Here is a 23137-nt window from a genome sequence, read left to right on the forward strand (position 1 = left end):
ACAGACATGGGCACACAGGGGGCTGCATAGGAGAGCATAGATTACACAGATGAGAGCAAATGTCATTTCAGCCAAAGCCCATTTTCCCTGATCTAGGATGCCTCCATTGTGGTTCTGTGTGAGAAGAGAGTCTTTACAATAGAGACTGAGGGGAGACCTTTGACGAGATACTACCCAAAGCATTTTCTCTAGCCGATGTGCTTTGTCATGTTGTCACAGTTTTTCATATCTGCTTAGTGTAAATCATACATTATGACATGTGGTTTTACATTATCAGTTGAGGACAAAATTATAAGGATATGAAAGCCATTGTTTTCTTCTTATGGGACCTGTGGGTCTTATGGGTCTTGTTGTTCTCTACCCATTACTTTTCAATGCTGCCTTGTCTAACTCTGTCCAGAGGGTCCCCTACCTGTCAGTAGCTGCATGCTGTCACTGGCTTCGCTCACACACTCCTCTGTGAGCCCCACCACGCTGAAGCTGTAGTTGGTGCCGCAGCTGAGCTGGCTGAAGGAGCAGCTGGTCTGGTTGGAGCTGCAGGACCAGCTGCCTCCCTGCCCGTCCAGCGCCGTAACGTTGTACGTCTGTGCTGTGCTGCTGTTCTGCCAGCGCACAGTGGCCATGTTAGAGCTGCACTCCAGCTCCACTGAACTCCCCTGGGGCTTACAGGGGGCTGTTAGGGGAGGAAGTGGTCATGAGAACACAAAAAAACTATACGGGTGATATATATAAAATGAATGTAGTATATCTGAAGTATATATTATATGTCATTCACATTACATATGCTATATTTTTTAACTCCCAGTTTCACATAAATGTTGAAAAATAACTTTCAAGAAAAACTCATATATAACATAAAATAAATAACAGACCAAGTCATTTAAACGTCTTCTTCCAACACAAACAGGCATTTCAGCTCACTTGCCAAAAGATGAGACACTTCAGCCTAATAAATCCCAACATTAGGTTCTCAGTATGCCACCCGTGTCACTCTCCCTCTCTGCCTACCTGACTCAATCTGGTAGTCTGTCTCGTGGCTGATGCTGCAGTTGACGGCGGAGGTGGTGACGGCGATGCTGTAGGTCTGGCCACACTGCAGGTTGTGGATGGTGCAGGCGGTGGAGGTGGTGTTGCAGGAGGCCCGATAGCCGTCTGTGCCAATGGCCAGGGCCGTGTAGAGGTCAGAGCCCGGCATCTCCAGCCACTGGACCGCCAGCTGGTTAGCACTGCAATCCAGGTCTGCGGTGACATTCTGAGGGAGACAGGGGGCTGGAGGAGAGGAAGAGGGGAGACAGGAAAAGAGAGAGAAGTTAAAACGGGATAAGAGAGAGGAGAGACGACACGAGAAGGTAGAGGAGAGAAGACAGGATGCAGAAACAGACAGGCAACAGGAGATGGATATGAAAGAGGAGGTTAGTGTTTTGCGATTAACTTTAACAATTTGTCTTGAATCCTACCCTTCCACACACTAACCTCTATATGATAAACAAGTAAATACAACACTGTTAACATGGTTGATCCCTCCTTGTCGGCAAAAATACAAACATATTTCACAGAGCACTGGCTTTGAACTTAACTTCCCAGTCAACACTAACACTATGTACAGTATTTACTACCTCTTATAGTGCATCTTCTACTTTCTAACCCTGTGCAGTTACCTGAGTCAAACTGAATGGGGGTGCTCTGTGTGCTGTTGCAGCTGTCTGTGACGGCCACCACCGTGGCATTGTAGCTGCGACCGCAGTGCAGTTTGACGGCGCAGGACGAGCCGTTGGAGCTGCAGGAGGCCATGTGGCCGTGCTCACCGCTGACCTCGGCCGTGAAGAACATGGCACTGCCACTGTGCTGCCAGGTCAAGTGAGCCTTGCTGGAGCCACAGTCCACCTGAGCTGCCAGGTGAGTGGGCTGGCATGGAGCTGGTGGAGAAGGTGGGGAGATATGTGATAATATGATGTGTGATATTATGATGTGAATGTGTTACATATGTAAGCATTTAGTACATGCAAGGCATCATAATCCATGCCCTGACATTTTATCAAAGACCTATCTATTCACATACATTGAGAGAAAAAATGGCACACTTTTACATGCTTACAAGTTAAAGGTATATCTATTCACTTTGAAAATAAATCCTTCCCAAAATGTAATTAATGCACCAATTTCTCAGATGAAGTTCAGTATCAGACAGATACAGTGCAGCAACCAATAGTCAAAGACTCAGCAATGGGTCTGGCCCAGGTAAATGCCAGATCAGGGCCACACCTGCTCCAGAGGTAACACCTACATGTTCATCCTGCTCACCTGTGTACATGTCCAGAGGCGTGCTGAGGCAGCTGTTGCAGTGGCCGTGAGATGCCGAGACACTGAAGTTGTAGTGCTGGCCACAGCTCAGGCCTGGGATGGACAGGGAGGTACCAGAGGCAGAGTAGATTGTGCTAGCGCCACCCTCTTCCTGGGCAAACAGGAAGTAGGTGGCACCACTCACAGGGCTGGAGTTCCATGTGAGTGACAGGACATTAGTCTCACAGGAAGTGGTGCCCGCCAGATTCATGGGTGGACAGAGAGCTGAGAGGAGACAGAGAGGCAATTCATAGGATTTCATTTAAAAATATATATAATTCAGTCCTCATCTTAGTGTAACAATATAGAGTAATAATTACTATCTGTCTCTGTTTCCGACTGAAAGTAAATTTTTTTCACATTATAACAATGAACATATCATGGAGTCTTACCAGTTCTGAGTTCCACTGAAGGACTTGGGTCACTAGGGCACCCATTAACGACTGTTGCCACGGAGACAGAGTAGGTCTGTGCGCAATGGAGGTATGTGAAGGAGCAGTGGGTGGAGTTGGAGCTGCAGGTGGATGTGTTTCCATCGGGCCCGGTCGCCGTGACGATGTACAATTCAGCACTAGCGACGGGTGACCACATCACAGAGGCTATGTTCCCTTCACACTCCAGTGAGGTAGAGACATTAGCAGGTGGACACGGACCTGTATGGAGAGGAGAGAGAGAGAGAGAGAGAAAGCTTATATTTCCATATGAATGTGAGTGTATACATGACTTCCATATGGCTTAAATCGAACACATAACAAATTGAGAAATTACCACCTAACAATTAGAAAATAATGAGTGCTACAGGCTGGATCCCTAGTCAGGTGCCCCACCTGTGTTTGTCTACAACAGTACCTGCATTTAAGGTGATGGCTGTGCTTTGGACCCCAGAGCAGTTCACTGCGTATGGTGTCACAGTGATGTCATACGTCTGCCCACAGTGCATGCCTGAGAAGTCGCATCTGGTGCCGTAAGTATGGCATCCCCTGGCATCCCCGTCCCCGCCCACTGCTGACACGTTGTAGGACATGGCACCGGCACTGGCATCCCAGCTCACCATGGCCGAGTTGTTGGCACACACCAGCGAGGCGTTGACAGACTGTGGTGCACAGGGCACTGAGGGGGTAAGAGGAGATCAGTCAAAGAGGTAAGAGAAACCAGCCGACACTGGAATAAATAAATCTGGAAGACTTCCCAGTTCTAAATTACTGAGAAATGTAGACTTTGTACACTTTGTTTTTGAAGAAATAAAAACATGAGAGTGTGAAAGTGTCCCCAGAACATTCCTGAATATTCAGTCTACTGAGCATTCCAGAACATTCTGTAAGATCTCCATGGTGCCTCTATCAGGTCTCTCACCTGAGTATTTCTGCAGCGTGCTGTTGGGCTGACTCTCACACGGTGACCCCGTCGGCGTCACGCTAAACGTGTAGAGTTGACCGCAGCGCAGGCCACTGACCTCACAGGATGTGTTGCTGGAGGTGCAGTTAAGCCTGTGGCCGCCACCGTCCTCCGCAGTCGCCATGTACTCGCCCGCACCATCCCACCACACCAACGCTGAGTCCGACTGGCAGAGCATATCAACCCGCATCAGAGTGGCAGAGTGGCTGCAAGAGGCTGTGTGGAGGAGGTGGAAAAGAAACCTGCTTAGCTGCAATAAACACCACAGAAGCCTCCTTCCCAGACTGGGTGGGCTAGTATATTATGGCCTAACAAAAGCTACAGTCAATAGGCCACTAATCACCACATTACATTGACTGATTACAAATCAACCAGTCAATCATTCACTATCAAACAAAGTCGGAGTACCTTTTTAAGTTTTGGATATTATAAGATGGTGGTGCTTTTAATCTGTGTGTCAGTGTGAGGATGACTGACCTTGGGTGAGGGTGTGCGTTGCACTGGGTGCGCTGGTGCAGCCGTGAGCAGAGGCTGTGACGGTGACGTTGTACTCCTGTCCACACATCAGGCCACTGAGGGAGCAGTTGGAGTTGGAGGTGCTGCATGTGAACACAACGCCCATGCTGCTGCTCACATTCACTGCGTATGTGATGCCGAGCGCCCCCTGAAGGGCCCAGGAGACCAGCGCCACCTGAGCATTGCAGTCCAGAGAGGCAGAGACGGACGACGGAGGACATGGGGCTGTGATGCGGAGAAACACAGGATATCAGGTCACCATCTGTCCTAGGGTTTAGATACTGCTATACGTATGTTCTTCAGTAAGACCTTGAGAGAATAGAAAGCTCTGGAGAGTAATGACTTGAATATAAAATGAGAAGTATTGTTTTACAAAAATGTAAGTATGCTTGCTCTTGCCTTAAACCTGTTTCTACCTTATGATGAAGGCCATTTATCACTCAGCTTCTTAGCAATGTTCAGCTGAGAAAAAACCTTTATATAAAAAAATGCTTTTTCTTTAAACAAAGAGTTCATCTCTAATGTTCTTCATAGAACATACTGTATACTTTTTGCATAGGAAAAATCAAATAAAGATAAACATAGGATATCATATTACTGTAACACTATGATTAATATTAGTATATATTAAAATACCAATGGAAAGCAAGCACAGGATACTGCATGATTAGACCCCCATCACTTTGCGGCACAGCACCCTTACCTGCCATGACCTCCTGGGCTGCACTCCTGGAGCTGTTGCAGGTGTCTCCCAGGGCAACCACGGTGAGGTTGTATGAGTGGCCACACGGCAGGTGAGGAATGTAGCACGTGGTGCTGGTGCCATCGCCACTCTCACACATCATGGGCTCTCCTGTGCCCTCCACCCTGGCGCAGTATCCCACTGCCCCGACGCTCACCTGCCAGCTCACGTTCAGCCCGCCAGCCTGGCAGTCCAGATGAGAGGTCACGACCTGAGGGGTGCAGGGGGCTTTGGAGGCACACAGGCACACAAAGGGTTAAACACATCCTTGTTGGTGATTAAGCAATACTAGGTGTGCTGTAGTCCAACAGCTTTTACTAAGTGGATGGTATGGTTACATTTCATTATATGAGAGGTAATTTGATGTATAGTTGGCTTATGGTCATTAATGTTTCGTTTACGTTATGTTTATCAATGTATTAGTATTGTTTAACGACTGCATTGCTTCCTTTCCCAAGCACCAGGCTCTCTACATGCATTAGCAGCTCCTATATTGATTCCTACACATTTCCCCATATGTTGTGCTGTCTGATGTATGCTTTACTCCATTTCTATGATCCCCTCACCTGTCCTCAGTGTCTGGCTGGTACTCTTGGTTCCATTGCAGCTGTTATCCATGGCTGTTACAGTCACCTCATACTCCTGGCCACACTGCAGGCCGCTGATGTCACAGGAAGTACTGTTGGTGCTACAGACGAGTCGCTGTCCGTCAGCCATCTCTGCAGCAGCCAGGTAGCTGAGCGCTCCATTAGCAGCTGTCCACGATACGGAGGCGGAATCTGACTCGCACGCTGACGTCACCGTCACATTGGTAGGGGCACATGGAGCTGGAGGATGCATGAGAAAGGTCAAAGGTCAAAATAAAGACATGAAACAACTCCGACCAGTTAAAGGTGCAATCCTCGAGCAAATGGTTGATTTCTGAGCTGAACAGACAATCAAATGCACCCCTCCCTTCATTGCTCTCTTCAGTCTAATATCTTGTTCACAGAACCACACAAGGGTAAGCCTGCAGTTCAAACATCCATCTCCCTTCCCTTCGTCCGGTTCTGACCATACCTGAGTCAACATAGGTGGATTCTCCAGAGGTGGCGGGGCAGGTGTGTCCCTCCCCACTGACACTGACTGTGTAACGCTGGCCACACTGCAGCCCGCTGATGTTACAGGAGGAGCCGCTGCTGGAGCAGACGAGTGGATGGGAGGTCTGAGGGGACTCAGCCGTGGCGTTGTAGGACACAGAGCCATTGCCTGGCGTCCAGGAGACAAGGGCGGAGCTGGTGAGACAGTCCAGAGAGACCTCCAGGTTAGAGTGAGGACAGGGACCTGTAGGAAGGGAGGAGATGGGAGCCATGAGGTGAAGCAGAGTAGTTATTCAGATGGTGGTGACACTAAGCTGTACACAAATAAAAATGAGTTTTGCTCCTTCATTTGGAAAATGGGAAATTCTACCCCAGACTACTCGTCCGCTTCCACTGTTCCATCAAACCCCACATGAGGCAGCTGTGCTTGTGATGCTTGTCATGTACCCGTCATTTCCCAACTACTAACTATGGTTTATAAATTGATTTATGCAGCCCTGCGGTTAATATTCGGCTGTGTAAAACATGTGAGGTCTATACTTGCCATCTCTAGCTTAGGGATCCATCTTAGTAGTTGCTAGCGTGTGTAATATGAACTCATTTTAATATGAAGTGAATATGAACTCATCTTAATATGAACTAAATATGAACTTATTTTAATATGAAGTGAATATGAACTCATCTTAATATGAAGTGAATATGAACTCATGTTACTATGAAGCTCCACAGGCTTCTACCTATCATAGCTTTTAACTTTCCTAGCTATCTCATGCTTAGGGAACCATCTTCATAGTTGGCAGCTGCTGGTATAATTAATATGAACGCATGTTAATATGATCATGCACAGGCACCCTGATGGTTTATACCTTTTACTATTATATTTTGAGTAGACTGTAACGTCAGCAAGATAACTAGCTAGCTATCATATCATGCAAATGGCAGGTTTTAGAAAAAACATGTTTTTACTCACAGGCAGTGAGACTATTGACCTCAAATTTAGTTACTAAATTCACTAAATTCACTTTAGTTTTTGAATTCAGCACTCTTTTTTTTGCACAGTGTGGAGCGTAGACCCTTTTTAATATTTCACTACATGTTTGTGTATGTGACAAATAAATTACTTGAACTTGAACTTGAACTTGAACTTGTGTCTGAGCTGAATTTCAACCGAATCCACCTGCCAAACAAGTTAACTCAGACCAGTGTGAGACTTTACATCTCTTCCATCTAACACTCTCCAGCTTACCTGTGTTAAAGGTCACAGGTGCACCCACAGCACTGACACACTCCCCATGCAGGGCCTGGACGGTGACGGTGTACTCCTCCCCACATCCCAGGTCACTGAAGGAGCACTGGGTGTCCGTGCTGTTACAGGAGCTCCTGAACCCACTCCTGCTGCACTCTACCATAGCCACGTAATGGCTGGCCCCCGGAGCAAGGCTCCAGGACACAGACACGGCGCTGCTGTTGCAGTCCAGGAGGGGAGTCACAGACATGGGCACACAGGGGGCTGCATAGGAGAGTATAGAGTACACAGATGAGAGCAAATATAATTTCAGCCAAAGCCCATTTTCCCTGATCTAGGATGCCTCCTCTGTGGTTCTGTGTGAGAAGAGAGTCTTGACAATAGAGACTGAGGGGAGACCTTTGACGAGATACTACCCAGAGCATTTTCTCTTGCTGATGTGCTTTGTCATGTTGTCACAGTTTTTCATATCTGCTTAGTGTAAATCATACATTATGACATATGGTTTTACATTATCAGTTGAGGACAAAATTATAAGGATATGAAAGCCATTGTTTTTTTCTCATGGAACCTGTGGGTCTTATGGGTCTTGTTGTTCTCTACCCGTTACTTTTCAATGCTGCCTATTGTAACTCTGTCCAGAGGGTCCCCCACCTGTCAGTAGCTGCATGCTGTCACTGGCTTCGCTCACACACTCCTCTGTGAGCCCCACCACGCTGAAGCTGTAGTTGGTGCCGCAGCTGAGCTGGCTGAAGGAGCAGCTGGTCTGGTTGGAGCTGCAGGACCAGCTGCCTCCCTGCCCGTCCAGCGCCGTAACGTTGTACGTCTGTGCTGTGCTGCTGTTCTGCCAGCGCACAGTGGCCATGTTAGAGCTGCACTCCAGCTCCACTGAACTCCCCTGGGGCTTACAGGGGGCTGTTAGGGGAGGAAGTGGTCATGAGAACACTATACGGGTGATATATATAAAATGAATCTATTATATCTGAAGTATATATTATATCTCATTAACATTACATATTCTATATTTTTTAACTCCCAGTTTCAAATAAATGTTGAAAAATAACTTTCAAGAAAAACTCATATATAACATACAATAAATAACAGACCAAGTAATTTAAACGTCTTCTTCCAACACAAACAGGCATTTCAGCTCACTTGACAAAAGATGAGACACTTCAGCCTAATAAATCCCAACATTAGGTTCTCAGCATGCCACCCGTGTCACTCTCCCTCTCTGCCTACCTGACTCAATCTGGTAGTCTGTCTCGTGGCTGATGCTGCAGTTGACGGCGGAGGTGGTGACGGCGATGCTGTAGGTCTGGCCGCACTGCAGGTTGTGGATGGTGCAGGCGGTGGAGGTGGTGTTGCAGGAGGCCCGGTAGCCGTCTGTGCCAATGGCCAGGGCCGTGTAGAGGTCAGAGCCCGGCATCTCCAGCCACTGGACCGCCAGCTGGTTAGCACTGCAATCCAGGTCTGCGGTGACATTCTGAGGGAGACAGGGGGCTGGAGGAGAGGAAGAGGGGAGACAGGAAAAGAGAGAGAAGTTAAAACGGGATAAGAGAGAGGAGAGACGACACGGGAAGGTAGAGGAGAGAAGACAGAATTCAGAAACAGACAGGCAACAGGAGATGGATATGAAAGAGGAGGTTAGTGTTTTGCAATTAACAGAGCACTGGCTTTGAACTTAACTTCCCAGTCAACACTAACACTATGTTCAGTATTTACTACCTCTTATAGTGCATCTTCTACTTTCTAACCCTGTGCAGTTACCTGAGTCAAACTGAATGGGGGTGCTCTGTGTGCTGTTGCAGCTGTCTGTGACGGCCACCACCGTGGCATTGTAGCTGCGACCGCAGTGCAGTTTGACGGCGCAGGACGAGCCGTTGGAGCTGCAGGAGGCCATGTGGCCGTGCTCACCGCTGACCTCGGCCGTGAAGAACATGGCACTGCCACTGTGCTGCCAGGTCAAGTGAGCCTTGCTGGAGCCACAGTCCACCTGAGCTGCCAGGTGAGTGGGCTGGCATGGAGCTGGTGGAGAAGGTGGGGAGATATGTGATAATATGATGTGTGATATTATGATGTTAATGTGTTACATATGTAAGGATTTAGTACATGCAAGGCATCATAATTCATGCCCTAACATTTTATCAAAGACCTATCTATTCATATACATTGAGAGAAAAAATCGTTTAGCAAGTTGGCAAGTTTACTTGCTTACATTTTAAAGAGATTCTTGCCTAACCCCTCCTGTCAAACTGGAAATAAATCCTTCCCAAAATGTAATTATATGCACCAATTTCTCAGATGAAGTTCAGTATACGACAGATACAGTGCAGAAACCAATCAATAGTCAAAGACTCAGCAATGGGTCTGGCCCAGGTAAATGCCAGATCAGGGCCACATCTGCTCCAGAGGTAACACCTACATGTTCATCCTGCTCACCTGTGTACATGTCCAGAGGCGTGCTGAGGCAGCTGTTGCAGTGGCCGTGAGATGCCGAGACACTGAAGTTGTAGTGCTGGCCACAGCTCAGGCCTGGGATGGACAGGGAGGTACCAGAGGCGGAGTAGATTGTGCTAGCGCCACCCTCTTCCTGGGCAAACAGGAAGTAGGTGGCACCACTCACGGGGCTGGAGTTCCATGTGAGTGACAGGACATTAGTCTCACAGGAAGTGGTGCCCGCCAGATTCATGGGTGGACAGAGAGCTGAGAGGAGAGAGAGGCAATTCATAGGATTTAATTTAAAAAAATATATAATTCAGTCCTCATCTTAGTGTAACAATATAGAGTAATAATTACTATCTGTCTCTGTTTCCGACTGAAAGTCAATCTATTTCACATTATAACAATGAACATATCATGGAGTCTTACCAGTTCTGAGTTCCACTGAAGGACTTGGGTCACTAGGGCACCCATTAACGACTGTTACCACGGAGACAGAGTAGGTCTGTGCGCACTGGAGGTATGTGAAGGAGCAGTGGGTGGAGTTGGAGCTGCAGGTGGATGTGTTTCCATCGGGCCCGGTCGCCGTGATGATGTACAATTCAGCACTAGCGACGGGTGACCACATCACAGAGGCTATGTTCCCTTCACACTCCAGTGAGGTAGAGACATTAGCAGGTGGACACGGACCTGTATGGAGAGAGAGAGAGAGAGAGAAAGCTTATATTTCCATATGAATGTGTGTATACATGACTTCCATATGGCTTAAATCAAACACATAACAAATTGAGAAATTAACACCCAACAATTTTTTTTTTTAATAAAATAGTATTAGAAAATAATGAGTGCTGCAGGCTGGATGCGTAGTCAGGTGCCCCACCTGTGTTTGTCTACAACAGTACCTGTATTGAAGGTGATGGCTGTGCTTTGGACCCCAGAGCAGTTCACTGCGTATGGTGTCACAGTGATGTCATACGTCTGCCCGCAGTGCATGCCTGAGAAGTCGCATCTGGTGCCGTAAGTATGGCATCCCCTGGCATCCCCGTCCCCGCCCACCGCTGACACGTTGTAGGACATGGCACCGGCACTGGCATCCCAGCTCACCATGGCCGAGTTGTTGGCACACACCAGCGAGGCGTTGACAGACTGTGGTGCACAGGGCACTGAGGGGGAAAGATGAGATCCGTCAAAGAGGTTAGAGAAACTAGCCGACACTGGAATAAATCCAGTCTAGATCTGACGCAAATCCGGAAGACTTGGGCCACATCAGGCTAGAACATTTTCCAGAATCATCCTCTATGGCCCAATGTACTTGCCAGTAGACTGTATGGTTGACAACCTCAATAGATCTGATGCCTTCACAACCAATGTAAATTACAATAGTAATCCCCATTCTTTTTACAAACCTGGCAGACGTGTTATTGTTGCTGTGATTAGTTTCATACATACATGTGTCTGTGTGTGTATTTGATTTTTGTGTATTGTGTACATGTACTGTATGTCTACTTGCATATTAGTCCATCCTAAAATGTTCATATCTCTGAGGGAGCTCTTTGTGAAACTCTACCTGTGTGGATTTCAGAGGGAGAACTGTAGCTGCTGTTGCAGTGGCTGGCGACAGCTTTGACAGCCACAGTGTAATTCTGCCCACACTGCACGCCCGTCACGGAGCAGCTGGTGCCGCTCGTCTGGCATGACTCCATGTGCCCGGCCCCTTTAAGCATGGCAACGAACGACACACTGCCATCGCTGTCGTCCCAGCCGATGGTGATGGTGTTAGTGTCGCAGTCGTAGAGGGTGGAGACCGCAGAGGGGGGGCAGGGGGCTGGTGGAAGTACGTAGGGTTACCACAGAGATAATTTAAATCCAACATATAACACTTAACAAATACTATTTAATGTGGATATTAGTTCGTACTAGTGGATACATAATCATACAGTCATGACAAGCGTGATTAATATCGTACTTCACAGAGTGAGAGTGGTGACCTGAATATTCAGTGGCAGCACTATCCGTTATGGTGTTCACTGTTAAAATAGCTAATGCTGATGAATCTGAAGGTCTAAGAGCTCCCCCCTGTGGATGCACCTGTGATGACGTTGGTGGTTGCACTGGGATTACTGTTGCACTGCTCGCCCAGAGCCGAGACGAAGACCCCGTACGTCTGCCCACACCGCAGCTCGCTCAGGGAACAGCTGGCATTGGCAGACCTGCAGGAGGCCATGTGCCCATTGGTGGACGTGGCGTTTACCAGGTATTCAACTGCATTGGCTACACCTGACCAGTAGATGGCAGCACTGCTGGAGCCACAGTCCAGACTTGTGGTGGTGATGTTGGGTGAGCAGGGAGCTAAAACGAATGTAAGAAAGAGAGTTAGAGTATTGATACAAAGAGAGAGTCATACAAAAGTACCTCTGTGTGTACTCCATGCTTTGGACAACTGTGTTCAAGTCTACCCGAACTATTGTGTCCAAAACTACCCCACTACCTCCCCAACTACCCCCCTACCTCAATCACTTCAGTCAAAAGCTATAAAGGGCAACCTGTTACCTTTAATATGACTTCTAAAGGAATAAAGATTTCATGCAACTGTGATGTATTTGTCATCATGTTTAAAGCCTGTCCTTGTCTGTACCTGTGTGCAGAGTAGCGCTGGGTTCAGAGGTGTCGTTATAGCCCGTCCCACCATCCAGCAGCACGGTGATGTTGTACACCTGCCCGCACATCAGTTGCCCAACCTCACAGGAAGTGCCGTTGGTGTGGCAGGAAGTCTGGTGTCCTGCACCCAGTGCCCTCACGGTGTATGCGTTCGCTCCAGGGCCGGCCACCCAAGACACCAGACCAGCATTGGAGCCACACACGGGCACGGCAGTGACGTTCTGTACGTCACAGGCAGCTGAGGAGAAACAAGACCAGACACACACCTGAGACACATATAAGATACTGGCTGAAATAAAATACTCATGTACATGTTGTCTCTTTCTCTGCTGCCTAGCAAATTCTAATTCTAATTATTTAGTGGCGCGTGACTCTTCATGTACAGTGTTGCCAAAGCAAAGTATATTAATCTCAGTAAAGCAGTGCTAATTATCTCCTCTTCTCAAGCTCACTTCTCCCTAGAGTCTCTCTAAAACACACACACACAGACACACACACACACATACACGCTACCTGTAGTCAGTGAGACAGCAGAGCTGTAGCTGCTGTTGCAGGCTCTGTTAGAGGACGCCACACTGAGGGCGTACTGACTGGCACACTGGAGGCCCCTGAAGGTGCAGGACAGGCTGGCGGTCGAGCAGACCTCAGAGAACCCGCCGGGACCCGTCACCGTCGCCCAGTAGTCACTGGCATCAGGGGTGGCATCCCAGGATGCCACCAGAGTGTTGGAGCCACCGCTTTGAGACCAAGTCACATTCTGAGGAATGCAGGGTGCTGCCGGAGCGAGAGAGGGAGAGCAACAAAGAAAACCTTCAGTACTATGATCATTTAAAAATACATTTTACGCTACATATCGAATTATGGATGAGATTCATGTAGTGCTGTTCAGAAATTCAAGAATTAAGAAGCTGTCTCAGGGGCGGAGCCAAGGGTGCCATGGAGTAGATGTGTTTGGCAAGAGCTCCAGAAACTTCGTTTTTATAAGCTCTTTTTTCACACTTTTTTATTTACTTATCAAACCCACTGATTTAAATCTGCTCAAAGAAAATATGGGGAAGAAGAAGGGCACACTCACATCTTCAGAAGGCGGCGGCAGTCCTAGCTATGAGGAGAATGAGGCAGTTGCTAACTCTGCTAACGCTACAATTCAAGACGTGCTAGCCGCCATCAGAACTCTACGTGAAAATGTGGACAAGCGGTTTATAGAGTTAAACACCACTATCACAAGCCTGAAAGCAGACGTGTCGGATATCAATGCCAGAGTGACCACTACGGAAGAAGCCACTGTCTCTCACGAGAAGCGTATTGAGGATTTAGAAAAAGGCTATGCACTAGCCTAGCTTCCCAGTCCAAGCAACAAGAAGCTAAGCTAAGTTGTATGGAAGACCGCGCTCGTAGACAGAACATACGCATTGTGGGCATCAAGGAGAAAGCTGAAAATGGCAAGCTGACTGATTTTGTGTCAACACTGCTTCCCACTCTTTTAGGTGAGGAGCATTTCAGTGTGACTATCCGAATTGACAATGCATATCGAAGCTCAAAAGTCAGGATGGACCGTAAGCCTCGGCCCATCACAGTGAGATTCCGTCACTTGGCGGTTAAATAACTTGTGATGAAGCTAGCTAGAGATAGCTCCGGGATACGATATGACAACTCTCCAGTGCTCATCTACCCAGATCTGCCGGCTGACATCCTTCAAAAGCGTCAACAATTTACGGCCATAAATTGTATGGCCGTAAATTCCAGATAGGCGCAATATAGGAGCAGTCAGGCTAGTCAGTTGGAACGTGAGGGGCATGAACAGTCCCGTTAAAAGGGGAAAGGTTTTTGCACACTTGAAATCACTTAAAGCAGATATATGCTTCCTTCAGGAAACGCATATAAAAAAAAGTGCAGCAAAGGTTCTAATGCTACGATGGTCATCACAGATATTTCAGTCTAATCTTTCAGTCAAGGCAAGAGGGGTTGCTATCCTTATACATAAAAAAAGCTACATTTCAACATGAGCAAACAATTACCGACCAGAACGGTAGATATTTAATTGTTAGAGGTTTACTGAACGAAATACCAGTAACACTGATTAATGTGTATGGCCCTAACTTCGATGACCCTGGATTCTTCCTAGCCCTTTTTAGGGTTATACCCAATCTCTCTGGGTCTAAGGTGATTATAGGGGGTGATTTTAACTGTGTAATGGACCCATTGACAGACAGGCAACAACCACAGTTATATAAATCCAAAAGTAGCTTGACTCTCAACAGCTTAATGCAGGGCTACAACCTTGTAGATGTCTGGCGACTGCTTAATCCCTCACAAAAAGACTTCTCATTTTTCTAATCAGTACACAAAACGTATTCAAGGATAGATTATTTTCTTTTAGATTCCACCTTACTCTCCACTGTCTCTGGCTCTCGTTAAAAGAAAAAAAGAAGCTGTCTCAGGACACTGATGTTTTAAACGTTGTATAACTTCATATAGTGCTGCAGTATATGTACTACTACTAGTAGTACTACTTGATAGCACTAAATTAAGTATATACCACTAGTTATGAATAATTCCTTTTGAAACAAAAGAAGATTCATTTCAAATTGACCATGTTTAAATGTAAATCTTTGAACTAAAAAGAAAAAGGATGTTAAGTCTCACCTGTCTGTACAGAGAGTAGAGCACTGCTTGAGCTGGTGCAGTCTCCATGGGATACGGTTACCGTGACGTTGTACCGCACGCCACACTGCAGGTTGGGGATGCTGCAGCTGCTGCCCGGGGAGCTACAGTGAAGTGCAGTTCTTCCCTCTGCCCCGGCGGTGGCAGTGTAGTTCATGGCAACTGCACCTGCACTGGAGTTCCAGCTGACCGTCAGGGTGTTGGTGGCACAGGAGAGGGAGGTGGCCACACTCACCGGAGCACACGGGCCTAAGACACAGATGGGCAGGTGCAGGATGAGGCTGAGATCTTGGCTCAGATGTGTACCATGGCTAATCTGTGTGATGCTGAGTCAGGAACAGCTCTGGTGCTGGTCTAGTAGGGGACTGGATCCACACTAGATCTCATCAGGACCAGATCTGTTCTAGACTCAAGTGCTACCTAGGTAGAGGTATTAGATGTTTGGAACATACTATGAAACTATACATACTGCATATTACGCATTCACTTTCACATGACCTTGACTTTTGTGACAAGAGCATTAATTAAAGCCATTTCATATTGTACACAAAGTGGATGAAATGACTGTGCTGTCAATTAAATCAGATGTTAACATATATAGTGGCCCTGTACCTGAGTCCAGCCTGTACGGCGCGCTGTTTGGGCTGTCACACCTTCCGTCCGTGGCCGACACGCTGAAGTTGTAATAGGTGCCGCACTGCAGGCCGCTAAGCTGGCAGCCTGACTCACTGCTGCTGCAGTTGAGGACGTGCCCACCGCCGCTCACCGCTGTCCCCATGTAGAGCAGTGCAGTGGGCATGGCGTCCCACGTCAGAGATGCTGAGCCACTGGAGCAGTTTACAGAGCCCTGGATGCTCGCCGGTGGACAAGACGCTGGAAGAGACGGAGATTGACAGTGGCTGGTTTGTGATTCGGAGTGAAAAAGATGTGATTACAGGATTATATTGATTTTGAAAAGAACAGGATGAGATGAGTACATTGAGAACGCCTGTACCCCAAAATAGATGCTAACATAATGGGGTCATTACAGCAATGCATTCGGATAAAATCTATATCTTATGTGAGGTAAGTGCCTTTAGTTAAAAGTGTTTAAAGGAGTGAATATAAATATAAATGTGTCGACAGACTTGGCTGTCTCATAAATGCATACATGTCAATTTGCACGGATTGCTCGTAAAGCATACTGACGCAAAAAAAAAAACCTGGTTCCAAATGTATTGCGTGTAGTGTAAAATAACGCATATACACACAGACACACACTACATTGAATAAATGTGCTTCGCACAATATCGTGTACAGCTCCCCGCACCCATAACCTGGTTAAGGCCCTGATTTTCGATGGATTTTACGGATTTTTCCAGAAGGTTATACAGGTGGCCATCTGAAGGGGTTGACATGAATGTAAATACTAAATCTATATGTAAATATACTGGTTATATTTAGGTTATAATAGACTTGGTTTGGGTTGTCACTTCTCTGTGCAGTATTTACCTGTCTGCAAGATGACTGCTTGGCTCTGGTGGCTGGTGCAGTTCTCGTTGGCTGCTGCCACGCTGACGTTGTAACTGCGCCCACACAGCAGGCTGGGGATGCTGCAAGAGGTGCTGTTGGACATGCAGTTGGAGCTGTGCCCACTCGTGGTGGCCAGAGCGGTGTAGTACTTGGCTCCAGCGCTGGCTGCCCACTTCACATCTATGGAGCTCTCCCCGCAGGTACGAGTGGCATTCACATCAGTAGGCACGCATGGCACTGCAAATACATACAATCATGAAAAGGTTTTTGTATTAATATGAGCATCTGTGTGTATGCACTACTGTACATGGACATCATAGCTGCATGCGTGCGTGTACATGAGTGTGTGCGTCTGCGTGTTTTCCTTCACCTTGCTCTATAGTGAGCTCCTGGCTGGGCAGGCTGTGGCAGGCGCCTTGCACAGACTGCACCGACACCATGTAGGAGCGCCCGCACTCCACACCTCCCACAGTGCACTGCGTCACTGTGGAGTTGCACGGGATGCGCTGCCCTGTTCCTGTGGAGGCGGTGGTGGTGTAGGTCTGTAACGACAGGGCACTGGTGATGTTCCAGCTCACGGTCAGGGCTCCTGTGTCACAGTTCACATCACCAAGCAGCTGCTGAGGAGCACACGGCACTGAAACACAACCACAACACACATCACTTCCTGGAGACTACAAAACATCACTGCAATCCTCACTAAAGCACCTATAATACATACACGACTGTGTGACTACAGTATAATTCACATCCTTAGTAGCTAAATATAACTGTATAAATCCTGTAACATGTTGGCACATCTTAGGTATATACTGTATATATAATATCTCAGATGTGATTTCAGCAGACAAGTGGGCTCAATTGCATCCCTCATCCATACCACTCCACATAGCAACATTGGTCACACAGTTGTGGACCTACCGGACTCCATGTATGTGGGGGTGGAGGGGGAGCTGGTGCATCCCCTGTCAGAGTGCTGCAGCGTGATGGAGTAGTTCTGTCCACATGCCAGCTCACGGATGGTGCAGTGGTTGTCTGCGGTGCTGCAGTTCAGCTGCGTGCCCTCGCCGTCCTCCATCACTGCCGTGTAGGTTCCTGTGGCCAGGTGCTTCTGCCACACCACCAGGGCATGGTTGGCAGCGCAGTCACGCATTGCCTCCGCAGAGGAGGGGGGGCACGGGGCTGGAGCAGGGATAGAAGATGGAGGAGGGATTTATGAACAGCTGGAGGATGTGAGATGTGTGATGTGGTGGGTAAATGATTGTTCTGGATTGGCAGCTGTTCATAGATGGTCGATAAATACCCGTAGTTGCGGTGGCGTGCTGGGTCTGGGAGCTGTTGCACTTGATGTTGGTGGCGACGACGTAGGTGTCGTATGTGGTGCCGCAACGCAGGCCCTGGATGTCACACTGGGTGTCCATGGCCATGCATGACTGGCTGGAGCCGTCCGAGTGCACAGCCATGCCAATGTAGAAGATGGCGCCATTGCTGGTCTCCCAGTCCAAAGACACAGAGTCCGCATTGCAGCTCTCCACCAGTGTGAAGTTCTGAGGTATGCAAGGCACTAGGAGTAAAGTAGAGAGAATTTGTTTACCTCTTTGTGTGTGTGTGTGTGTGTGTGTGTGTGTGTGTGTGTGTGTGTGTGTGTGTGCGTGTGCGTGTGTATCTCTTTTCATTCCATTTCTATCATCTCAGTTACAAACTTCACACCGGGTGGTGATTTCACTCCTCTCCAGTCCCACGTACTGATCTTGTTTGTGGTGCAGAGAAAGATGGAGAACAGAAAGAGCAGCACAGCCCTAGGAGCACAATAATGAACCCCTGTCCTGGTGAACCCCTGTCCTGGTGAACCCCTGTTCTGGTGAACCCCTGTACTGGTGTAATCTCTTCATCATATCCTCCCCACACTATCCCATGAGACCCTGAGATCATCTCACCCGTCTCGGCCACCTCTCCCAGAACACGGTCAGTGGTGCACTCATCGTGCGAGGCGGTGATCCAGATGCTCAGCACCTCGCCGCAGTTGACGAATGGGATGGCGCAGCTGTTGGTGAAGGAGCTGCAGTTGTACTTGTCGCCGCGGTTACCCAGTGCCTCCACTGTGTATGACAGCGCCCCCGCCGCCGAGTCCCACGTGCTGATCAGCACATCCGAGTCGCAGTCGGCCGACGTCTTCACGTTTTGCGGCAAACAGGGAGCTGCGAAGTGAGTGAAACATTAGCACAGGAGGGGAAACAACCATGGTTTGTGTTGTTCATAGATTTCACTCTTGACTTAAATGACCACAGGAAATGACCTTAACATTTTCACTTTTGTTGTTTCTTTTATATATTAACGGATGTTCCATGAGCTAAAGCAGGAGTAGAAATAAACCCTGGATATGTGAGCTCATGTTTGTCTTAGTGCGTATCAATCCTTATCCAGTGGGAGGAGTATTTCTCCTCATGTGCTCACAGATGGTGTGTAGGTGATTGTTCTGAATTGTTGCTGCTGTTTGTAGAGGCTTTATTACTTGCTGTTTGTAAAGGCATTTCTTCCATTTTCTAGATAAATAACATTTAAAGTTTCCTTCTAAAGGAGATCGACGGATTCTTGTTTTGCGATGACCAGGAATAAGAAATCTGAAATATAATCACTTGTTGATATGTACTACTATACAGTGCTGCTCTCAGTAATAGTGCCCTCTCTTCAAGTACACCACTTCTATCTGTCATATGCATGATCTGGAACTGTAGTTTCCAGTCTCCCAATCTGACCTGTGCTCTGGTAGATGGGATTGCTGAGTCCGCTGTTGCAGGCCCCAGACACTGAGTAAACTGTGTACTTGTATCTCTGGCCACAGCTGGTGCCAGTGAAGTAGCAGGACGTCTCCGTGGTACGACACTCCACCACCTGGCCATTGGTATCCAGCGACGTGGCCACATAGTAGTTGGTGCTGTTGGTGGCCTCCCAGGAGAATACGATGACATTACTGGCACACTCGTGATATGTGGAGAGCCCGACAGGCGGGCAAGGCACTGGGAATTAGGAGACAGAGAGAGAGAGAGAGAGAGAGAGAGAGAGAGGACGAGGCAGAATGAGGGAGGGAGGGAGGGAGGGAGAGAGGGAGACAGAGTCAGAAAGACAGACAGGCAGGCAGATGGGCAGACAGACAGACAGAAGGAGACAGATTCAAATATTATAATGACACACCAAGTAACAATTGCCACCCGAAACTACTTTAAAATCATTGACCTTTTTAAAATCATTATTTCCATTCTACATACTCTGTGAGCTTCTCTGAGACATTCAGAGGCTAATCCTTCTGGAGTCTCATATTTACACACAAACGCTTGGGTGTGTTCCATCATCTGAGAATGGCAAAGCCAATACCGGATACCTATGGGAAGACTCCTAATCGCCTGTCCCCGGGGAGAGCTTCAGGCAGATTGTTTATTTGCGTCTGGCGACATTTCGCAGCAATTTCACGGAAACTTTCCATGTGAAACGCTCATCGGCGGCTGGCTCACCTGTTTGGAAGGGGACCGAGTAGTTGGAGGTGCTCTCACAGTCGTCTGAGATGGCGGTGACGGTGACCAGGTAGCGCTCGCCGCACCGCAGCATGGTTATCTGGCAGCTGGTCGACTCTGACGTGCAGGTCAGCGCGGTTCCATTACCGTCCATCGCCGTGGCCCTATAGGAGTCCGCCCCAAACACCCCGTTCCACGTAACAGTGACCATGCCACTTGAACAGCTGTAGTCCACTGATGCAGATGTCACTGAGTTTATTGCTGAGGGGCAGAATGGCAAAGATAAAGGGTTTCTTCATCAGGGAGGTGAAATGCGTGATTCACTTTACAGGCACGCCCATAATTACAATTATAGGTCTACAAAGGGATTAAAAATCTAGGCAAATTATTCGTAAACATTCCACTACTTACTGCTGGTTGTGTGAATGAAATCTGAAGGCTCGCCAGGCTCCAAAAAGGCATTTATAGATGATACTCCTATGGTGTATGAAGAGCATGGCTCAAGATTGGTAATATCCAGACTAGTTGTGCTCGATTGCTTGATGACTGGTGTTGTTGCTGAGTCGTTGTTATCCGTGATTTTAACTTGATACAACAGGACGCCTTGCACAAGGTTCCACGTTACTCGCGCGGTAGTTCTCCCCGTTGCGGTTACAACTACACCATCTGGCGGCTGCACCACTGGAGAATATAAGGGAGTTAGGGAGTGCAGTCCACTTTATCGTCACAGGTGTTTAGGAGAATTTGTGTTACTTACATGTTGTAACGGTCTTGACAATACTTCTGGCCCCAGACCCAGCTTCATTAGATGAATACACAAGGCAGTTGTATGCTGTTGCTGGCTGAAGACCAGTTATCTGCGCACTTTGAGATGTGATGGTGATGTTATGATAATCGTCGATAAACGTTCCATTTACCACCAATTGATAGTTTTTGGCGCCGGTCACACTTGACCATTGCAAACTTATTGTCGTGCTTGATATTGCTTTAGAATATGTCAGCTGAGATGTCGCTGGAACTGGAGGAGGAATCAAGCAATCATTTTCAATCAGAACCTAACCGATCAACCAATCAATCTGTCAATGAATTAGCTATTTATGAAGTTGCCTGATTTTTGTGATATAAACATGTATCTTACCTGTATAAGACTGTTTACTATTTGTGCACACAACATAGTAAAATTTAAAAACTTTTAAAGTGATATCGTAGAATCTCCCTGGCCTTAGTCCTTGAACCAGTCTTTGAGTACTGGATGCGGGTAACGTCACCACAACTGGAGCAACGCTTGTGTCATTCACAATGCGCAAGTCCAGAAAGTAGTTCGTAGCGTCCGTAAAACTCGTCCACTTCACGTTTAAGGCTGATGCAGAAGGGGATGTGACTGAAGTGATATGACACTCTAAAGACAAAAAGGACCATATTCGTGGAATTAAGATAACATATTGAATATTTTTTTCACGTACAACAATATTTGTATCTGTAAATTTGTAAATATCTGTTTCTGTAAATGTACAAATAAATCACAATCCTCTGGAAATAACTCAAACAAAAGAAACAATTAAACACATTTCCAATATGAAGTTTAAACTGAAGTTAATTCTTACCTGCAAGTACATTCTGTATCTAGAAAATAATGAAAAAATACGAATAATATTACAGTCATACTACTAGATAAAAATGTATGTTAAGTAGGTGTTAATGCACTTCGTTGATAACCCAATTTAGTTGCCTAATTTCTGAGCAATCAGCCATTTATTATGTAGAGATTTAAAATACTTCAGTATTTAATGACTTTTTCACATATAACATATACATCCCATAATGTCACAGACAATTCCATATCAAAATCAATAATTGATAATCAATTACTTGAATCAGAGATGCCAGCAATATTGGAATAAATAATCTTCCCAACAAATCCATTATGCCTGTTGGTTTCCAGCGTATTGATGTACTTTACATCCAGCAAAAGGTAAGGTCCCAATAGGAAAGCAGTTCTGGAATCTTTTTAGCAGCAACACAGGTAATCTAGTGAGGGGCTGGCCAATCAGAGTGATGCACAGAATGAGGACAGGTGGAATCCCAGTGCCCCTGGCTGTGAGATAGAATGAACATATAAGAGAAAGAGAAGGGCTGGTGGTGGGGGGTGGGGGTGAATTGGAGGATGCTCCAACCAAGGGCTTGGCCGTTTGAACCCCTCTGGCAATGACTCTTCTGGGAAGAGAACAGTGTGGTTTGAGGGGGAAGCACAGGGTGGGAGGGTGGGGGTTGGTCCTCCCCCGTTTAGGTTTACCGCAGGTAGTGTTGTATGGCTTTACTGCATGCAATTCTCAGATCAAATTCAGAGGGTTACATTTCAGTATGATTAATTAGTTAGACAAATTAATTAGTACATAGTATTGAAAAAAATAATTTGATGACAGCAAGAGTCAGAAACTGAACAAAGACTCATACTGAAACACAAGCTAAGATAACAGCACCAGAAGCAAAAGGTTCTAAAAGTAAAGTGTAAAACTCCAGGAACAGGAAGACATCTGAAAAACATGTATTAACTGACCACAGGCTTTTAGCCATAAAGCACTTGTGATACTGCATTTCCTGAAAATGCTGCTCCTTTACACTGACCGTCTGTCTCCCTCACTTTCTTCCTCAAAATACATAAAGCACTAAATTGGTAGCATTCAGACTGCATAAACATTAGATGAATAGTGACTTTCTGTAGTAGCTTTTTAGCCGATGTTGTAAATATATTACTAGTGTTAATGGCTTGGCCAAATCTCTCTCTCTCACACAGACTGAACATATCAAAGCATTTCCAAATTAGTTCTATTCTTTTCTTTCCAAAGGTAGTCTATTGTAAAGATAGGAATATAAATCCCAATGAAGTGATTACTTTATCTACACTTTCCTAACCTATCAATCAAGCATTTGATATTTAGTCTACTCTGCTGATGTGATGTTGAAAGTAAAAATGAAAATATTCAAATACAAAAACACTGATAAGTAATTTCTATGCTGTGAATTTTTATTTCAA

Source organism: Clupea harengus, chromosome 22, assembly GCF_900700415.2.
Source record: "Clupea harengus chromosome 22, Ch_v2.0.2, whole genome shotgun sequence".
NCBI lineage: Eukaryota > Metazoa > Chordata > Actinopteri > Clupeiformes > Clupeidae > Clupea > Clupea harengus.